Raw genomic sequence first — 22,500 nt, 5'->3', positions numbered from 1 at the left:
TTCTATAAGCGCCAGTAGCAACAACAGATTATGATTTGATTGCTTGTTTAATAATGTATATTGTTCCACCAATGCAAATAGTCCCACAACTGGACAGAGACTGGACTGTTGCCGAGCAACACACAAACCTTTTCCTGCACACTAGCTTGCGAGCAACTTGGTGGTGTTGCATCGCTCTAGAGCGCCACTAACTTTGGTGATCTTCTTTCCTCCCCTTTGACCTCTCCTGTTGACCATTCGTAATGAACTGAATGTTTTTGAAATTTGTTCCGATCTAAGGTAATTAATGACTGTTAATGTAATTAATGGTTATTAGAACACACCTGTAAAGTTCCAGTGCTGTTATAAAGAATATCTTTTCTCCAGTCAAATTACTTGGTCGAAACTGTTGTATAGTATCTAGTATATACCAACATTCAACACATTCACCCATCACTCTAATGTGGGCAGTTGGCTTTATGGTAGGGCATAACAAATATATGACAGGGCATAACAAATATTGCAAATGTATTATGATTGCAGTATGCTTTGTCATGTATTAAAACACAAAAATGTTGTGAAATGGTTAGAACTGGCCTGCATTATAAAGCCCAAAATATTATTACCATTTACATTCATGATGTGAAAGCTATGATTATTTAAGCAAAACACCCAATGAGCAATCATCAGAAATGACAGTATGCAATAAAAAATTGGTTAGTGAATTAATTTGCATGATTCGATTTTCTGCATTATCAAGACTGTAAGAGCCACTATTATATTAACAACAATAACAGATAATGTTTTAGAACTTAAAATGTTCAGTGACAGAAACGACAAGGCAAATGAACCAGTGTGACTTGCACAGAGAACACAGAGACTTGCACAGAGAACACAGAGATTTCCCAACATTCACACACAGGTACAGCACAGTTACACATTTGGATTCATTGGTATCTACTGAAAGATTTTAGGTCATTACATTTGTCCTCTATATGGTAAAGTAGTTTGGGTTCAGATGAAACTAAGAACATATATTATTAATATCTTTAAAATACAGGCTTTTAAGCTTTTCTAAAGAGCATATTAATATTCTTTTCCATAAGTTGTCAGATAAAATCTGAATTCCTAAAAACCAAAATTATTCCCACTATTTCTATCTGATCCACTTATTAGACATGAGCTACATTTCCTATACTTTCTGAAATTAAAAACCATCTTCTTCATTTTGTTATAATTAAAAGGTTATTTACTTTTACTCCATTCAACTAATTCCTTTTATTTATTTATTATTTATTCCATTCAGCTAATTCCTTTATTTATTTATTATTTACTCCATTCCTCTATCTCTTGCTTGTACCTATTCTATTTTAAAGATTAAACCTGAGGTGTAATCAACATATTTTAGAATCAAGTTTGAATCACTGTGTCCTTAACAGTCGCAGGTACAGAAACAGTAGAGCAGTGGACTTAAAGGTGCCATAGATCGGAAAGCTGTTTGTAGGCATAGTTGAATGACCTTGCAAACTAACATACCATGACCATAAAACACTGTTGTGTCCCTCAAATGTAAATTCCTCATCAACAACAGGGGGCAATAAAATGGGCCAATTGCCAAGTTCTAAACTGTTTTATAATAGTCCTGATTCATTAATATTTATCACCATTTGCATACACCAACCCACGTTCCAGCCCAGGCAATATTAAAAATTGACTTGCACATACAAATGAACAGTTCTGCAGGTATGGTGAGGTGCCATGGGTTCCCCATCCAGCGCAAGGTTGTTGTTGGCACTGTTCTCCACGTGGCTGTTTACCTTTAGTTCCTGGTACCGCTGTTCAGGTGTTCCTTGCTGTCTCAGTACTTCCCTGTCTATTTAAGCCCCATGTTGCTGATCATTGTATTGCCTTTGTGTTCACTGTAAGGGTTGTCCTGTTCCAGCTCCTTGCCTTGTTTGTTTTAATCCTAGTTCTGCTTGTCTGAATGATTAGTGTTTGCCTCGTGAGTTCAGCTATTGGTTTCTTGTTCTCTCCGTCAAGTACGTATTCCAAGGACGTGTCTTTTGATGACTTCCCAAGCTCCTCGACCTCTGACTGTGTTATGGATTAGGATTCTGGATCAGCGTATGCATCATGCCTCCTACCTCATATTGTTACATCAGGAACAAAACCACAACCACGGCGCAGCAGCAGCATCGACCTTGGCAGAGTCTGTAGAGAAAGGAACCGTTCCGGGCCGTGATGGGGATGTTGGCACTTTTATTCCCTTCCCAAAGACCCAAAGCATCATGGTTCATGTTCACAGTGAACACCATCTTGGACAACTTTAATTCAAAGTTGTTAGTTTGCTCTGCACATTTCCCTGGGGACAGTTTCTCAAACCTTGCATAATATCGAGAGATGAGCAGTCCTGGTTTTGCTGGCAACACAACCCCAGCTGCAACCTGAAGTAGACAGCCATGAGGTGAAAGTTTTAATTTGAGATAACCAATTTAATTTGCTTTGTGTTGTTGTCAAGATCTTGTAGCGATAAATCAATAGTATGATGACCTATCTTATTTACACGGAGATTAATGTTACTTTACTGCCTGCGTCCCACTGAATAACTGTGTTATCATATAAATCTACAGTATCAGACGCATCTTTGTCAATTCCTGTCAGGTTTTCAACCCTAGTTTGGTTGCTCAGAGATTTTTCTATAGGTAACTCAATCCTTCTAGCGAGCATTGGCTTCATAAAACAAGACATCCAGTCAATCTGTTAAAATTAGTTTTGTTTGAGAACTGAACTATGACTTCTTTGCACATTTGCATTTCAGAGTGCATCATATCAGCTCCTGCTCAAACATCTACTGCTGGATGCCTAAATGCTCCATGGATGTAGTGATTTATTGTGACATGCTGATTCTGTATGAGCCTTCACAGTGCCTCGCTGTAAACCAGACACACAGACAGCAAGTCTGTGAATTATTACTACCTCGCTGCAAACCAGACACACAGAAAACAGCTTGTTTCATTCTCAGGCAAAATCACAGAGTTGTAAAGGGGTGTGTAAAACCACAGCTGGGCATTTTCCATGCTGATCAGAGTCACATACCTTCTTTAGACATCAGAGAATAATGTAAAATACTGAATAAATGTAAAATACGGAATAAATGTATGATACCTTTAAAACCTATCCATCGGCTAATCCTAAATTCGATACTTGGGAAGTGGACATGGTTATTAAACCTCATCTTTTGAGGTCTGTCACATAAAAGGTTTCAAATCCAATAGTAACGTTAAGATAACGTGAAGCTAGCAAAACATCAAGCCCAGCAATCTATATGTGCTAAGTGACTTGCTAGCCCCTACTCATTAACCCTAATACCAATACCATTGAAACACACAAAAGTTCCCATTAGCGCTATAAACATTATGCAGCAGGTTTCTATGTCATAAGCGAATCTTTCAGTGATCACATAGTAGTTTTACTAATGTAGCATATACCCAGATCTTGTGCGTGTGTGATAAAATACAACAGTCTACGTCCATTTTATGTTACATTATTTTTATACCAACATACTGTTGCATTGCCAGAGGATTTTACACAGCAGCTTGGTGTGTGTTCTAAAGCAGGAGTGGCCGTGTGTGGTCCTCCAGGGTCAACCGCAGCCCAGGCTGGTGCTTATCACTGCTCTAGGACACCTGATTCAACTCCTCGGTTAATTAACAGCGGGTTAGTGGGTGTGTTGCAGCAACGCCGTCGTCAAGCTGTGGTGCTCTCCATCACCGCAGCTGGGCTCCCGCTGTCTAGAAAGATGTGTGTACAGCGTGATGGTTTTAATCTGTCTCTCTGTCTCTCTCTCTCTCTCTGTCTCTGTCTCGCTCGCTCTCTCTCTCACACACACACACACACACACACACACACACACACACACACACACACGTATACCTTCGGACCCCTTGTGCGGGATAACTGCAGTAAACAGTGAGTGCTGCATGAAGCATGAATACTGGATGTGACTGTACGTACACAGAGTGGATGGCTGGCTACTCCAGTGAAGATCAGGGCAGTGTGTGCGTATGCGTGTGTGTGTGTGTGTGTGTGTGTGTGTGTGTGTATGTGTCCTAAATTTCACGCAACTCCTGCTTAGAGGGCCATGCTGCACGTCCATGCTGGTCATGGGCTCCGTCACGTCTTAATTAGTAGTCGACCGATATGGCCTTTTTATGGGCCAATAATAATAAATGAGACACAAAATTGCTGAACTTAAATAAATATTTACTTAACTATAAATAGTTAGTGCATAGTAATTGTCTGTTTGTACTCTTGTCTGCAGTGCACTTATATTAAATAAAAAATGTAGCAAGTAATGAAAAAACAGCAAGGTGTATGAGTTACAGTACAGAGCTCTAGCTAACTTTTTCACCGCCATCCCAAAACTATCCAGAAGCAAACTTTTGTATGTGTTGACAGAGTCGGTTACAAGCCAAATAGCTAATTGAAACGATCAAACGAAAATCTCTTTTGGCACAGTCTGCTCATATCATCTAACAAGTGACTAAAGATGACAATGGTGTAACAAAGTGGAGATTCTGTACCTTGTGTAGTTCAGCCAATTATTCCAATCTTGGGGGAGAGACACACACACACACACACACACACACACATATATACAAGTGCTGAAACTATGTTAGCTAGAAGCGAACATCCCCACAATGTTGTTGGCAAGTGGATAACATTAACATTTTCAGAGTCCTGTTAATGTAACCCAACAAGCTAAATCTCCCCAGGAGAAAATGCAACTGACTGTAACAAACGTTGGGTATCATATAACTGTCAAATCTCTTATGACAGCAGATTGAACTGAGATAGGAACTGTAGTTTTTTTTTAGCTAGGTTTGTTGGGTAGTTTAGCAGGTATTTGCATTTTCTCGCTTCATGACTAGAATCAGTATAATTACACAGACAGCAAACACTGTGTATGTTTTAAGAGTCACCAATAAAATATATTAAGCTTTGGAACACAGGAATTAAAGTTTTTTCATTTTCTCTCAGGAAACGTTACATCTAACATTGGCATGCGCTATTTCACAGCACCCACCGACGTCTGGGATACAAAAAGGGGCGCTTTAAGCGCTCTGCAGCAGATTGACTGGGCTGCCTCGTAAACACATGCATTGGCCGATGCAGAGTATCTCAGCAAGGCAATAATTGACCCGATAAATCGGCCAGTCAATAGATATCGGTCGACCATTACTCCGATTGCTCTTCCTACAGAGAGCAGGACCATCAGGCTCATGTTTCCTAATCCTGTTCCTACAGAGTTTAGAACCTCCAGTCTCGTGTCTCCTCTGATGCCAAACATGGACCACATCTCAGGGGTGATATTAGCTCCAGACAGATGGCGTACTAAACCACTAACAACCCAAAAAGACTTAAAAATACCCCTGTACATTTAACACACTGTAACAAATTGTAAAACTACTAATTATAGTGTAACATCCTAAGTGATGAAAGTGATCCTTTTGTAGTACACAGGCACACAAACTATGTATCATATACTCTACTATGTACACATTGATACTGTACACAGACTTGGATGTGGGCCAGTGGAAGAATGGCGAGGAGCATGCTGAGGACTCCCAGAATGCCTTGCACCTCTCCGCAAACTTTATTTTTTTTTTACATTTGATGTTTAACATGTTTGCCAAGCAGTTGGTTAGCTTTTTGGACTTATTAATCTATCAGAAATGGCGGCCCGAATCTGACGTATTCTAAAACATCGTGTTTCGACTCTGACTCGAATTTTGCTTAACTAACTTGAGACTCAACTTAAGACTTTTGCTTAACTGACTCGTGACTCGACTCACGACTCGAGACTTACAAAAACAAGAATTTAACTGATCTTTGAATAATACTTTCTTTTCTGTTTGATCTCTCGTGATGATGCCTGTCAGTTCCGAGACGGCCATAATCGGTCATTTTTTTTCTCTCTCGGGTACACGATGAACCTTTAATCATCACCTTCGAGTACAAAATCAGTCAGGAGGACATGGTCGAACTGCTACGGGCAGCGTCAAAAGGAAGCATGCTGGCAAAACGACACTGAATGCTATATGTCCCGTCCGCAGACCAGAGCGTTCCCCGTTTCCCTGACAACATAGTCACTTCCGGGTTTTCGAGTTTACGTCTGTCTCCATGGTACCGTGTCTCCTCGCCTTTGTTGATCCGAGTTTGTCCCTAATTGTATTCCTTGTAAACCCCGTTCCTGGGTCTTTTTTTTGTCGGTCGTTCTGTTTTTGGTTAGATTACGGTTGTCCTTTTGGTGTGATTACGGTGTGTTTAGTAATCGCCTGTTTAATCTCGCTTCTCGTTCATGTGTTTTCTGTCTGTAACATTTTCTCTGTGTGTTTTAGTCCACGTTTTATTCCCGTAAGTATTTGTCAAATTTTATTCCCCTCTCTTCTCCCGTTCGGTTTTCTTTCGTCTCTTCTCTCCGTTTAGGTTTCCTTTCCCCCGTTCATGTACGCAAGTGTTGTCTGGCTTTCCTTTTTAATTCTTTCACTTGTCTTCGTCTTGGATATTGTTTGTCTCTTACGTAGCCCGGTTTTGTGCAACCCCCGCGTGTTCAAGTTTTAATGCTCATAATTATCACTGTTCTCCGTTAGTCTTCATTTTGGCCTAAATCTCGCACTCATCTTGTTAGCCCATTATTTCTGTCTGTCCATGGTTCTGTTCTGTGATTGTTAAACCTATTACTTATTTATTCTAGTTTGTCACGCTCTTTATGGCAACCCTCGCTAGTTCCTTTCCACGTAACATCCAAGGAAGGCGCCGGCGCTTCGCAAGTGTGTTCGGTCCATCCCTCCCTCACCCCACCCATGTTGCATTATAAGACATCTTAAAACACGGGTTGGTATAGACAGCAAGCCTGCAAATTAGCTAACTACCTAGCCTGTAGTTGGGATGACAAGTTTTCTAGTCTAGATGGAGTATGCATTAGCTATCAATCTTGTAAGCGCCATATCATTTTAAGCAGCTTTTAGCTTTTGCTCCATTATCCTAGTGCCGTGTTCTGGTTAGCAGACCACTTAGCATTAGGTTTCAGCCAGTGTTGGCTACTTTTTGTTTGGGTGCTCCGGCCTTGACGACCTCCTCTTCCGCTGCACCAGGTGCAGTCCACCAGGGGCCTGTGCTCAGTGTGTGTGACTGTAAATGCTGATTTCTGTCTGTAAAGCACCCTTGGGTTTGAGAGGCGTTATATAAACGTGATTCATAATTGGTGTCTTTGCAACGGAGTGCTTCTTGGCAACCCAAGTTTCTATAGGGACCCTGAGACTTGACTCGTGAATATCTCTGGAGTGTATTGATTTACCACCTTTACGGAGTGTATTAATTACATTTCTCCTATCTTCCCAGTTAAATCAGTTTCCTTTGCTTGTTAGTCTTTTTAGAGACTTAAAATATTTTTCGAGGGTCCTCTTTTTAAAAAAAGCACTTCAGGAGAAGAGATGGTTCTTTCATTCCAACAATATAATTTTTCAACTATGTAAGTACTGACTGTCAGTGTGAATGTTAAATGTTGTGCATTATTACTCTATTAAATGATAGTATGGTTGGTTACACTATTTTTGTATAGGTTATTCACTACACTAATGAACAGTGAAAACGCATCATTCATTTTTATTTTATCATTAATGTAGGCATTAAATTACATAGCTTGATCCTTAAGTAGCAAAATGCCATATAGAATATGAACTTAAATAAAATGTTCAGTTTTGCTGTGCCTTTCTATGGTAGATAAGAGACGAGTGAAAAATCTTTGTAGGAGAGGAGAGATGACTTAGAACCTGGCCCTTGTTGAAAACTGCATCTGTTCTGATGTTTCTCACACACCTCAGCTATGTAGCAGCAGGTTTCTCTCTCTGCCACTGGGCCTCCCAGACTCTCCATGAGCACAGCTGGAGACCCATATGGGCTCCCTGCTACCATTGCATCACCAAAGCCTGGGCAATAGCCAGCACTCTCTCAACCCCCACTGTGTTCTCTCCAGAACAGGTATAGAATAGTCTGAATAAGGTACTCAGCCTAAGGGGATTGTTGGCGGTTCCCTATGCTTGATGATTTAAAAAAAGGGGGGGGGGGGGGGGTTAATTATGGAACTAAGATGTGGGCACTCCTCCTTAAACACCAGAGAAGTGCACATACCTTTGTGATCACTAGAACAGTGCATGTTTTCTCCTAAACTACTATAAGTGCACAATCCTCCTGAAACAGTAGAAGAGTGAACATTTTATCCTAAAATACATTATACTCCTTATTCACTAGAAGAGTGTACATTCATAAACTGCCAAAACAGTGCCCAGTCTTTCCAAACTGCTAGAAGAGTGCACACTCCTTCTAAACCTCTAGAAGCTACAGTCCTCATCTACTCACTCTGGCTGAGGTATGTTGCCACAGGTACATCTTTGACTCTTTTGTCTCGGCTATTTACAAAGTCTGTTTAGACCCGAACCTGAATGTCTATTGAATCTTAAGGGAGGAGATCTGTAACAAACTGACCTGAAGATATGGCTGTGTTAACCCACCTTGCAAGGGCAACAGTGCTATGTCCTTTATAGGTATGAGGACAGCTGGAACTGTTTTGTGGTATCAGAGAATATGGTGGGATGTTATTAGCTCTTGCAAATACTCAACCAGTGGAAGCCTTTTTGGCTTGTTTGTGTTTTCTGAAGTAGTGAAGCATTTTCTGACATGCAGCATACTTCCATATTAGAGTAGATGGTATTGGTAAGTCTGCAGTTGTAGAATATCTAAGCATTTATATTGTTTACACAATCTTTCTTGTTGGACAAGACAATTATACTAAACAAATGAAAATGAAATGAAATTTCAATGAAATCAAATGAAATGAATGGCTGCTCCACAGTAAGAGGAGGCAATAAATTAGGGGAGTCAATAATTCAGCAGAATAAATCAGCACAACAATGGCAGACATGATTCATTCTGCCACACAGTGCCTCTCTAAATGGGGACAGAGCACATGAAAGTGATGCACATCTATACTAGAATAGCTATGATATGTGAAAGAGAAGGAGGAACAAGTGTTTGGCTTAGAACTGCATGGGTCTTATGACATATGTGGTCTGTTGTGCTGGCCAATGCATACATGAGATTTGGGTGTGTGTGTGTGTACTTGCATGCCTGCAGTAGAACAGTGGAGGCATGAATGAATGGATTGGAAGGATCCGTGTGCCTGCTTTCCCATGCCATATGCCAATCAATGAATTATTTAGAGAGAGAGTCTGGGTTTCCCTTTCAATCACTGCACACACAGTCACACGGAGAGCCATATCGCTCTCTCACACACACCATACGGCATGCACACACATGCCTGTATGTATATATTCAATCTAATTACATATGGACCAACACCTCCATGACATATGGCTAGAAGAAATATTGCATTCAACAACATACATTATGTCTTTCTCTATTTCACCACCAGACGCGCGCACACACACAACCCGCAGAATGACGTCAAAGGCAGGCACCTGCTGTAGAGCCTAGCACCATCTCCCACGACAGCCTGGAACAGCCAAACATCTTACAGCTTACATCATTATTAGTGCTGCACACACATACTCTTACACACAAATACACGGAGGCTTTGTACAGGCTCAGAGCAGAAAGGAAACCCAGGCTGAGTCCTCAGCTCTGGATAAGACACAAACATAGACGTGATGAGACTTGACTTGTAAAATTTAATATGATATATAGTCATCATTACTTTGTCGATTAAACATACCCTTCTTAATGTACAAAAATAACCGAGTACAAAACTTATAATGCAATCAGAACGATAATGTTACAAGGAGTAAAGTTAAAGTAATACGTTATAACAAGCTTCATTTCATAGGACACATTTTAGCACCTAAAGAGGGTGAAAGTAATGGTGAATGGTGCCAAACATGTGCTTGCCCTCATTTTAACTCTGGAACCCAAAGATAAAAGTCCAGCCAGGAGGAATAAGGCCGTGATTCATATTTCATACAGCGCAGTGGCGCTTGTCAGCACTCGGGGTCTGGAGAGGTTGCATCCTCTGGCACAGCGCGAGGTGCTTCGTTCCCCCCACCGGCTCGACACGTACAGTGTCAGGGAGGGAAATGTACTGATATTCAGAAGAATGTGTAAGGTATGGGGTGGAGGCGATGATGCACTGCTGTACACCTTCCTAAATTGCTCCACCACTTGTTGGTGTGTGAGACCAAGTGAAGGAATGTGACGCGGGGCTGAACAACTAGGGGAAAATATCAACAACAAAAAAAATTTAACCAATATTTACCTTGGAATTTAAGTTGAGATTATGCTCTTGAAGTTAAGAAGAAACATCTAGCAGGCATAATTACAAACATATCTTTTTTAGCATGAAAAGAAGCAGATGAATTGATGTTTTAAACTGCTGTGTTAATAAACTATTACAACTACTGAACAGAAAAAAAAAGAATCTTGTAAATGAATGTTGTAAAGAGCCCTGACAGCATTGTTTGGTAATAATGTGTAATTAAACTCACAAATCTTGTGCCCAGAAAATTGAATTCCTTGGAAATAACTGATGTTTGGTGCTTGGCGCTTGGGCCCACTGTCGCTTTAACTTACGTTATCAGACGTCTAAGACTGCAGCTTACGCTAAATTGAACACGTCTATCACAGAGCTTCTAGGTCCAGTCCTCAATGTCTCTGCTGCATACTGAAACCCTGGAAACAGACCAAATACAACAAAGTTCCTGTCGCTACAACGAATGAAGACGCCGTAACAAACAGGTCACTAACTTGGACCTATTAAAAAAGGAAGCATGTAGGTACTTGTACAAATCTGAAAATAAAACGTAAGAACAACCTTATCTAGTCAAACTACCCCACTGTAAGATTCATGTATAACATGTTATGCTTTTTAGCATTGCAAATGAAACATAGTTAGACATGGTTAGACATAGCTAAATGTGCATAGCATACAGTGCAGCTTAGCAATGCAAGATAAGACTGAGGAATGCTTGACAAGTGAATTGAGATAGTAACTCTAATTGTGGTCTATACCAAGTGTTTGTGAGTAGTGGGGGGAGGCTACGTCCCAGTAGCCCAGAGAGGTTTGAGGTTCACTGGCAAGTTCAAGGACACAGTGGGAAATGCTTGGCACAGCATTAATGAACTAAAATTGTAGACAGGCGAGTTCGTGGCCAAGAACAGGAAAGAGAATAAGTGTGACATCTCCAGTTCAGGCGCAGAACTGGGAAGGAGAGATGGTGAGCAAAGCTAAAGGTGCTCCGATGAGTAACGGAGGAATCGCGTTTCACTCAGCCAGGATGAATGGGCGGCAGCGGAGGGGACAGGGAGATGGCTCAATCTACAGTACTGAGCACTGCAGTACAGATGGGAGACAGAAGACACACACGCAAACACGTAAACAAACACTATGCTCGCACACGCATTCACCCGCTCATATTTACATGTTGAATGAATAGGCAGAACCAACCTGCTGCATCTTCAATTACCAAAATTGAATACCAAAATCCAAACACGTATTTACACACGCGCGCGCGCACACACGCACCAATCCATAATAACAAATGCACACACGCGTACACACAGATACACACACTTTGCTGAAATGGACGAAATGCCTGTACAGCCCAATCAGCCATGCCAATTATACCTGCCCAAACTGGAATATGATTATCACAAAATGCAGAAGAGAATGTTTAAAAGGGGATTACACACACCCACACCACCACCGGCCCATAGGAGCGTCTATTTCAAAGACCGCGATTACGCTCAGCCTAGCGGTGCAGCGCGCCGGCAGCGTATATCAGGCACATGCCCTGTAACCATTACTGAACAGGACTGCGGGTCTGTGTGGGAGTCTGGTACAGCTCCCTTCCCGCATGACCTCATCGTTCAGTCCATGTCACACACATCACAGTTCACTCCGCGGCACAACATTTGACGGCCAATACTATGTGATAATTGGGAGCGCTTTAGTGTTCTGGTCACTGCTGTTTCTCGTCTGTGTCACTGAACATGCCAGTGGCATTCTTGCCCAAAGCCCCGGGGCCTTTTCACATTATCCAGATAAAAGAACAGAATACAGCACACAGTCTGTCAACGTCTAGCCAGTCCCTTTTGTAAGTGTTGAGAGATCTGGCATACTAAATAATGAGCAATACTCTATATACATTTCTCAGAACTCTGCGTGCGTGCGTGCGCGTGTGTGTGCGCGCGAGACACAGTATTGGGTCCCTATATTCCACGTTTCCTCGCTCAGGCTACTGCTGGCGTTTTCTGTTTAATTCCATATGTGACAGTCAGTTTTGACACGCCAGGCTTCTGCCACCTTTAAATCGGACGATCCTACCGCCGTGACGCTAATTGGGAAGAATCCCCAGCCATTGTCTGAAGTGCATTACATCATGCCCATTCTCTCTCTCTCTCAGTGTGTGTGTGTGTGTGTGTGTGTGTGTGTGTGTGTGTGTGTGTGTGTGTGTGTGTGTGTGTGTGTGTGCGCGCCTTGTTCATTTGTCCACCTAACCACCATTTCGGAATAGGATACATTATTTAAAAAGCTAAAAGACAAGTCCAACGAAATAGGCATGAAATGACTCCCAGACTCATCCATGCAGAGTACCGGAAAGCCCGTTCCTCCAGCATCACCCGCGCATCTGTGCGAACTTTCCCAGTGAACACTGGAGGAGGCGCTTCTAAATCACCTTGGGACAAGACACGGGCGTCATTGTGCCTTTGGCTGTTACCGCACCGGGGGGTCACACTTACGGCTTTCTCTCGGTGTCCGCTCGTTCACTAGATCAATGACAGCTGCAGTCTCCGCGAGCTACCCAGCGCGCACAGCTGGCCTCATCCACGTCCGACGTCTACGAGGAGGATTCCGGAGACAACGGGGATGACGCGCAAACTCCGCTAAAACCCGACAGCAAATCCACCGCTTGCATCTTCAGAAACGTGCGATCGTAGTCTCTGCCGGTTACATTTCCATCTCTAGAAAGACCCATTGGTGATAAAATGGCAAGTTACCAGCTCTGTCGCGCGAAGCAGCGCCGGCAAAGACCATTGTGTGAGCTGGGGAGTGGGGGTGGCCTGTGTCTTAAAGTCGCAGCTGTGTATTTTCTTGGGGGACAATGATTCAATCCCAACAAAGCTAGTGTCATTTCTTTCTCCGCAACTGGCATAACACACCACTGGGTCCATTTCTGTTAGTGATTATATCTGTCCTTGGAGCAACTTTAGATCTGAATTATAAAAAGGTGCCCAATCTACAGACACTCATGTAGGGTAGAGATGGAGCACAGATGCTGAGACTGTTCCAGGGGTTGGGGAGACTGATGCTCGTAGGCTCACATCCACACAGCTCAGTGCATCACTGAGCATCTTCACCCACAGAAGCACATTCATAAAAGCAGTAACTCGAGCCTATGCACACCTTTCTCCAGTTCATAAATGGTCTCAGCCGGGGTTTTTTAAAATGCCAACGCTCCTTATTAAAATAACCCAAGGAGAGGGAAATGTGGATTTTAACCACATAGATGTGGGTGACCGGTTGACTCAAAGCCATACCCTCACATTGAAGTGGAGCTTTGCTGGAAAATCTATGCAGTGGGAAACGTCCACAGCTTGGTGTTAAATGACCGATGGGGACTTCAGGAATTGCTAAGGCTACGCTTGTTGAGAGGGAAAAAATCTCGGAGAGAGAGAGAGCACTGAGAGAAAGCAATGTGACAAGCATTCACTATAAGAAGTGTGTGTACATTGCACCTGCCATTCAGAATGTGTAATGGAAATATTTTAAAATGTAAAAGTTTAACTTGTGTCTAAGGTAACTCAGTTGAGACTGAAAACTTAGACTTCTACATCTTGGCAGTGTTTCCTGAGTGGTTGATCCATATAGAGGTAATTACCTTCAATTTAAAACATCTCTCGTATTCTGCATTTTAATCTAGTCACTGTTTTATTGCATATAAGATGTACCGGAGAATAGAAACAGCAAAACAACTGAATGTCATTTATATTCTAAAATCCCTGCACATTATAGAACCGCTATAACCAAAGAAAGTTGTGTAACAGAAAAGGTTTTGACATTTAGCAGGACTGTAATCAGTAACGAAACTCTGGATACACTAACAACTTACTAGTGACACACTAGTGATATTGCTGCATAGGTTTGAGGGAGAGAGTGGCATCTCTGGACTCTATATGATGCCACTTAGGGTCGATATAGTGCAGTGGGTACGATGCTGCCTCCCTAGAGTTCATGAGTCTGCAATTGGTGCCATTTCACTCAGGAGCTGAGAGGAGCCCGTGCGATTGGTCGAGTGCCCTTGACGTGAAGAACAAAGGCAATAAATGTACAATTAATTCATTATAAAACTACATAATCTTTGCACTTGAAATACATTTTCCACTGCCCAAATTACCTGTACAGGTGATAATGAAATTTGCTTATCGATAAAGCTTATTTAAGACGCAACCATGCCAGAAATGTGGTGAGTATTGTAAACATTCAATACACAGCTAATAATGTCTGCAAAAAAGAACCATAGATACGGAACTGAAATAAAGTAGTTGAGTTGCTAGTCCCCGTGTGCAGACGTGAGGCTGGGTGCAGATTGGTCTCTGTTCCATGTTGCTGACGCTCAGCCCTGAAAGAGCTCTACTGCTGTCTGGAGTCTCTCCATTAGTTTTTGGCACTGACAGTCAAACCCACTCTCCATCTCAGTCTCAGCCTGTGATCCGACACTACATAACAAACCCAAGCAGCATGCACTCTAAAAGCAGTTTTAAAGTTTTAAGCGTTTAATATTTTTTAAAAAATGTCAAGTTAGCAGATACGTTATCCCTGTACATTTGAGTGTGTATATCTGTAGCTGGGTGTCTTATTGTATGTACTTGTCATTGTGTCTCAGTGGTCATGGAGACAGATGGTTGTGCCTCTAAGTGCTCTCAGTATGAGCTCCGGTGATCATGACAGCGATAAGCTGAACTCCAGCTGTGAGAGACTGAGTCTGAGAGAAGAAGGCCAAGACCTGAACAGAGCTATTTACCCCACTCACATGAGGCTTAAAAGAACTACAATAAGCACCAAAATAACATCACATACAAACTAATATACCAGGTCAGTGTCCTAAACCTGTGTCCAGTTCCCGTGTGTGAGTATCGGAAAGCGCCACAATTTTTCCCTCATTCATGCTTGTTCATGTCACATCTGCACATTTGTTCAGTACATAATTACCACATTTTCAGAAAACACGACAGACTGTGTTTCACTCTGCTTAGGAAAAACATGCCAAATACAAGTGGTTCATCTTAATAATAAAAGAAATGCACGAATTAAGCCACTACAAATACAACAGAGATAAGAGCCAATGGGGGTGCTTTATTTCTTTGTTTACAATAGAATGTTAAAGAGCAGAAAGAAGTCATCCAATCAGGTGAAGTGCGTAGGATCTGCGTTGGGGATGTAGCCAGTCCAGGAGGTTGATGGAGAACAGTGGTGAGCAGCAGGGGCCAAAAGGCAAAAGACCAATGTGTCATACGTCCTCTGACCCATGGCTCCCCCGGTCCACATCAACAGCGAGACAGAGATAAAGAAACCCAACACAGTGATGGCACAGTAACCATTGGAGCTATAGTACTCCATGGACTCATTGCAAAGTGTTGCTTTAGTGGCATTAGGAGACAGCCTGGTGAGTGCAGGTGGACCAGTCCTGGGCTGTTATCCATGCGGTCTGTCCATCCACCAGCACTCTGGTTCTGCTGTCCAATATAAAGGTAGTGGAGTACGCTTATCCCCTGCTAGCACCTTGGACAGCTGCCGCGGATTTGGGCAGTGAGGGGTCAACTCACCAATATCTCTCTCTCTCTCTCTCTCTCTCTCTCTCTCTCTCTTTTTCTCTCTCTCTCTCTCTTTTTCTCTCTCTCTCTCTCTCTCTCTCTCTCTCTCTCTCTCTCTCTCTCTCTATATATATATATATATATATATATATATATATATATATATATATATATATATATATATATATATATATATATATATGCATACATACATACAAATAGAGAGAGAGAGAGAGAGAGAGAGAGAGAGAGAGAGATATTATTCAAAATTGTAGTGAAGTACACAATTGTAGTGAAGTTTCCCCAGAGACATTTTGGACCTTCATCATCTGTGCAAGCAAAGTGCTTCTGAATCAGTGTGAGGAGGAACTAGTTTATATATAAAAATCATTTAAATCTTTAAAAATCAATTAAAAGGGCACATTAACTGGCTCTTACAGTGTTGACACTGTAAAACAGAAAATGCTTTTCTCACATCAATATTAATGCACTTCAGTAAACATCTGCATAATATGACGTGATCTCAGTTTAATAGAGCAGGTTTTGCTTGCCTGGCATTCTCTGGTTTTACAGGCTTGGCTTTCTTTGAAAGATCAAAGGAAACGTGTTTCACCCAGCCTGACATTTTCCTGAGGCTGTGTGGAAGTCTCACATTTAAAGTTGTATCACGCATTTCACAGGCTGGTTCCTGCTCACCCCGATAAATCCTTCACCAACCAGCGAGCCGGGTGAAGGGCACATACAAATGAGCAATGGGAGAAGATTCTGCTCCTGCTGCTGTGCTCACCCCCAGGCCAGGGCCCAGAGGACGGCCTGGCCCGTAGAGGGTGCGTTTGTCTGGGAGAAGCAGGACTGAATAGGGCAGTGGGGTCAGCCGGAGAGGAAACGCGAATGTCTAGACGCTGATAAATCCTTTTATTTCAGTGCCGTCCCTGGAGAAGTCATGTCATTACCCTCTCTCGCGGCCTCCAAGACGCACTCACACCCATGCTCACATACAGACAAGCATGCATGCGTGCTGTTACAGTGAAAAATACACGGCTCATAAACTCATGCAATAAAGCTGTTTATTGGTCCTAAATACTAGGACTATCAGGGTCATAAACTTGAAATATAGCGACAACTATAATGCCTGTGTTAGCATTTGCATTTCCCATCCAGTAGGATAAATTGCGCCACCGATAAGCAGCACTATAATTCACCAATGACAACTGTTTGGTTGTTTATTTATTTGCTTACTGTGTGTTTTGGCTTTATATTCCAGAATATTGAATTTAAAATAGAACAAGGTCTGAGGAACAAGTAATGTGATTAAAGTACTGAATGCTTAAAGAAAGCACATTTCTCTTACATCTAAGAATTGTAGTCATGCAGGAGTCCTAAAACCTTTTGCTCAGTTGTTTTATGTCTAGCTCTCTGTCACTGTACCATTGTGCATGCACAGTAAAGCTAGAAAAGTCTAGAACAACTCTATGAAAACAGAATGTCCAAACAAACAGCTTGGTACTTTTTTAAGAAGGCTGAACACTTTTGTTGGCAATAGCAAACTTGTAGCCCATGGAAGACCACAGTAGAGGATGAGTAAACTTATTTCTAATGAAGAAAACAAAAACAAGAACACTACACAGGTATTGATGTGTCAAAGACTACTATAAAGAGCAGAAAGGTGTGGTTACCGTACAGGTTACAGGCTGGTTAGGAAAGAAATGCAAATGTACTCCTATAGAGTTCTAGGACCAACTCTGAGACTGTAGTCAGGAAGAGTGCCATACTGAGTGAGAGATAAAAGAAGAAAGTAACTGTTCATGAACTGAAGCACTGAACTGCACTCTGCTGCAACATAGGGGCATATAAGGGCTGTCACCTGCCCAGCTGCCTTCATTTGTTGTGGAAATCATCCAGTAAAAGAAAGCACACACACACACACACACACACACACACACACACACACACATACACACTGCTTAATCACACAGGATAAGATCAGTGAGAGGGAAGATTGCTAAGATTGCCATGGATACAAACCTGATGAGGGCCTACGTGGACACTTTATTTTAAGAGAGGTCCTTTTGCTTTATGGGAAGATGTGTGCGCACACAGAATGTGTGGGGAGGTTTCCTGCATGTATGACTGACTGTAGCTGATGGTGGCTGAATCATGCGTCATGTGTTTTGAAAATCCTCTCCCACGTGTCTGCCAAGAGTAGGTCTTGCCACGTGGTTTAATTGTTTGGATAAACGGATGTCTGATTTGGGATTACTCACCTCCCTGTCTGTTCACTGTGTTAGCTACCCCCCCCCCCCCCCCACACACACACACACACACACACACACACAGAACATATCACCTGAAACAATGCAATCCCTGGCACATCAACAGAATTTAATGTGTGTGCTGCTTATATGCGCCCATCTGACCACTACTGCACTCTCAGTGCTGTTTGGAATCACTTAGCGATTCCGCCCATTACTCCATCTTGCAAAACATTTCCCAAAAGGGTTCAGAATAATACAATATACACATACACAAGAACTTGTAGCAATTGTTGCATTTTAAATGTGTCCAAGTGAAACAGAAACGCTCTTTTTTTAATCTAGTGTAAAGTCTTTTTGCAAGGCTGCACAGACTCACTGGGCATGTGCTTGTGAGCTATTATAAAGTGCGGTTGTTTCAGAGGGATCAGGGTGCAGCTCTTTTCAGTGGAGACAAGGCAAGGCAGAGTGGGAATATTGAATGCATTACTGTAGGCCGGATTGGACAGAGGTGTGCGTAAGGAAGTCTTGACTAGAGACAGGTCGGAGGATGGTGGTGTTTTGCCAGTCCTTCTCCTGATCCTTTTACACTCATCCACTTGACCTTCAAAGAGTATTGCTGTCTTCCTACTGAAGAGAAGCAAAAAATGTACATCAAAACGTCATGGTTTAGACCACAGGATCCACACCCAGTGGGTCGCAGCACTGTGTGGGTTAGTGTTTTGCACTCCACTAACACCCTACCTATGAATGGCTGGGTAACTAGGTAATCAGTTCAACTGCAATATAGAAAATGTGCATAGTCAATGTTGTAGAGTGTAGAACAAGGACGGAGAAACCGGACAGAGATAAAATTCTGAAGAAGACACCATAGCTTTGTCTTTGCCTCTGGAAATTTGGAATCTGAACCGAGTTGCCAAAAGGCAGTCTGTGGTCCAGAGATGCTTGGCACACTCCAATTCATCTGAGTCTGTACAAATAAATAGCATTTACAACCATTTTCAGCAGTTAGCTGGATAGAGGATCCCTGAAACAGGACTAGACTGACTGAGAAAAAACCAAACAAATCAAACATAAATGGAAAATAAATGGCTTTCAAAATGTTGTTGTTGCTATTTGGAGGTGTGAGATCTTGTTGAGGTCTCAGGACCACACCGATGCAGTTTTGTTTTTGTTCTCTGCCCTCTCCAACACATGCATCAAAATCTGAACAACATGAACAGACCCAAACCCACAACCTGACTTCCTCGCACACATCCTGGTTTACCTGGGATTACAGGCACAATGGAATCTTTATTAGAGGCAGAAAAGCACAATTTGTTTGTTTTGCTTTCAATACATCATTGCAACAGTTCAGGAAGGAGCTTTAGCACTCAGCATTGTGTTTACTTATGTCTGCTGCCTGTGCTGGAGATCTTGCAAAGCTACTTCATCTCGAATTACTCACACCACCATCCGCTTGTTTCCTCGGAGCCCAGCGTGCTGACCACAGGGGTTCACGCTCCGCCGCTGCTCCCATTCTGTCCAAAGCATGTTAGCATGTTAGCATTTACTGCCACACTGTGTGTGTGTGAGAGAGAGAGAGAGAGAGAGAGAGAGAGAGAGAAGGCATTATTGACTGAACGCCTCTCCTCTCCTGCTGGGTTAAGATCTCGAACAGCAGCATGTGTGAATCTCTCTCAAGAGTCTGTTCCTTTCTATCGCTCACGGTACTGACCGCAGTAGTATACGGCAGAGCTTTTGAACACTGTTAACTTGTTAATATATAAAGCATAAACAAACAAACAGATGATATTTAGCAAAAACATATTCAATTGTGGCTAACCTGGGCACATTTACAGAACATATTACCCTGTTGACACACTAAAATAAACTCGACTAATGCTCTTCTTTGTACCTTCTTCCCTGTTCCATTCTGTACTGATAGCTGGTGCGAAACCGAACGGCAGGGAGAGTATCATAAATGCTGGACTAACGTGACTTTGTTCCTTCATGGGGCTCTGTGGTGATCTGACCCCCTTCTGTTACCCTCCAATGAAAGACTGAGAAGTAAAATCAACTGAATTATGAGCACATCTTTTATGTGTGGAGAACTCCTGTTGCACACATGATGATTGGCCGCAAAGGGTCTCAGTTGCCAAGCAACCATCCAGCAGTGGCCGGGGTTCGTTTGACGGGCAGATGCTAATGGATGCTCTGCCCCCAGGTCTCCATCGCTGCACAGCAACATAGCTCTGAGCTCTTCTCATGTCCACTATATATAGAGGACACAGGTAGAAGACACCTGTCAGTTTCCTTCAGTTCTCATTCTCATCTCATTCTTCTCTCCTATTACCTCTTTCTGTCTCCTTCGCGCTCTCACTCTTAGCTCGGTTTTGTCCTTTCTTTCAGGGATGTTTGTGAACAAAGACAAATACAGGTGCATCAGTCCTCGTCCTCCCAACAAACGCGCCTGTTGCTCCCACGGTTGCCACAGCATATAAAATCAGTCTAACCACTCCAGAGGCAATGAAACTGAGAAAATATCAACATTAATGACCAGCACATGTGACTTTCCTTTCAACACCGCTAGTTTAGCAAAGAGAATAGCAAATCAATCTTTTCCTAAGGAAGTATGATCCATTAAAACGATTAAAACTATAAGTTAATAATAATGAGCCACAACAAAAGAACAGACAATAAATGAGTGCATGAAACTGTCCTTTATAGGCCTACTCTGGTCTACATGAAAAAGTTACTTTGGTCTGTGTCAGCTGCTGTGTCAGTATTGTTATTATGGAGGGAAAGTCATCACCAAACAGAAGGTTTGCAATAGAGGAGATTTGCATATCTACACTGAGCTATAGGCTGTTAATCACCATAAGTTGCGGGAGCTAGGACCCAGGGATCAGAGCGGCCACATCAGTCTCAGTGACGCTATAGGACCTGCAGCACTGATCATGGCCCGTAACCCAGCTGTGCTGTATGTTTAGATCTTTTTAACTCTTTGCGCTTTAATGTGTTCAGTTTATTTCCTCTTTCACTCAGCCCTCTTAGAAGGATTGGGAAATGTTCTTAGTTATGTTGTCACCTGTGCGTATGTATAATGACAAAGTTGAGTTGATTTGAATTTGAATTTAATTTAATGAAAGAATCTGAAGCAGAATTTGACAGTTTAACTGCCCTAATAAAGAGCAATAGGCTTCTTTCATTTTAAATCATATTTCAAATCTTAAAAGTAAGAAAAAAAGTTAACCAAGTACCTTTGAAAATGTTTTCTCTCTCTTTTCTCTCTCTCTCTCTCTCTCTCTCTCTCTCTCTCTCTCTCACACACACACACACACACACACACACACACACACGTACACCTGTCACCACTGAGCTTGTGGCAAGAACTTTCAGACAGGAGGAGAGGAGGAGAATGAGAAATTTCCAATTAGGCTCTCAGCTGTGTACACATATCATGGAATGCACACACACATAACATGCCCACAAAGACACACACACACACACACACACACACACACACACACACACACACACACACACATAACATGCCCACAGCGCTCTCTTCTCTCAAGATGCATTCACGGGTTCAATGACAATCATGACATGACAGTCCAACACAAGAAAACAACTGCAGCACCATGTCTGACTGCCTGGTGTTTCTGTCTCAGTCTCTGCTGAGTGAGGAAAGAAAGGGTTAGAGAAAGAGACAGGGGGAGCGAATAGAGATGGGAAAGAGAGAAAAGGAAGGTTTGAACAAGAAAGAGGAAAAGAGAACACTTACAGGGAGTTTAATGGATTGAAGTCTCCTCTTGAGATGCCGTACCCCTTTTCCCAAGTGGCAGCCGATGTATGCGCCTTTATGGGACTTTGATAGGGGTGATGTCATGAGAGGCCGAGCTAAGCACAGCTCACAGAATGAGTTCTCATTCCAAAAACGTTTCCACTTTCATCTATTCACATGAAATGAAATGCAATTTATGCTGTAATAGATGGTGTCTTTAAGCTGCTTCCAGACACATTAACTGATGTTCTTCAAACTAATCCCAGATCAGGCATGGAGAGCCTTATTCATTACAGATCCACTTATGGACGAGTGAATAAAAATAATTGATTTGCCATCAGCTAATCATTGTGATTGACTGAGATTTGAATGTGTTGAGTCAGATGTTTTTTTTCCTTTGTTGGAGTATTATAGACTCATGGAAATAAAATTACCCACCATACACATGTTGTGATGAATGGTCAGCTATTCACCGGTGGCACACACTCAGTATATAAAATCTTCAACAACAACAACGGCGAACAACGAAAACTAAATAACAAATTGAGAGAGAATACAACAACAGGTAGGGTCCCTTCGAATGAACCGAAAAAACACAGAAGCCTTCGGGAAGAG

The 22,500-nt window shown here is 42.2% G+C and overlaps 1 protein-coding gene across 5 annotated transcripts in view; it reads right to left on the bottom strand.

The window, feature by feature from the left end:
• The window catches only part of ppfia2 (PTPRF interacting protein alpha 2), a 179,189-nt gene that overhangs the window by 141,570 nt on the left and 15,119 nt on the right, over positions 1-22,500 (bottom strand). The window contains exon 1 of one of the 5 annotated variants that reach the window (XM_081723164.1): positions 12,793-13,065. The exons of the other annotated variants lie outside the window; for them this stretch is intronic. The gene's annotated coding sequence lies outside the window, so the exon portion shown is untranslated. Of the gene's footprint in view, positions 1-12,792; positions 13,066-22,500 lie in introns of those variants that run through there. 5 annotated transcript variants of the gene reach the window in all.

Source organism: Electrophorus electricus, chromosome 11, assembly GCF_041902795.1.
Source record: "Electrophorus electricus isolate QZ-2024a chromosome 11, ASM4190279v1, whole genome shotgun sequence".
Lineage (NCBI taxonomy): Eukaryota > Metazoa > Chordata > Actinopteri > Gymnotiformes > Gymnotidae > Electrophorus > Electrophorus electricus.
The sequence above is the reverse complement of the archived record's forward strand: the minus strand, read 5'-3'. Positions and strand labels throughout refer to the sequence as shown.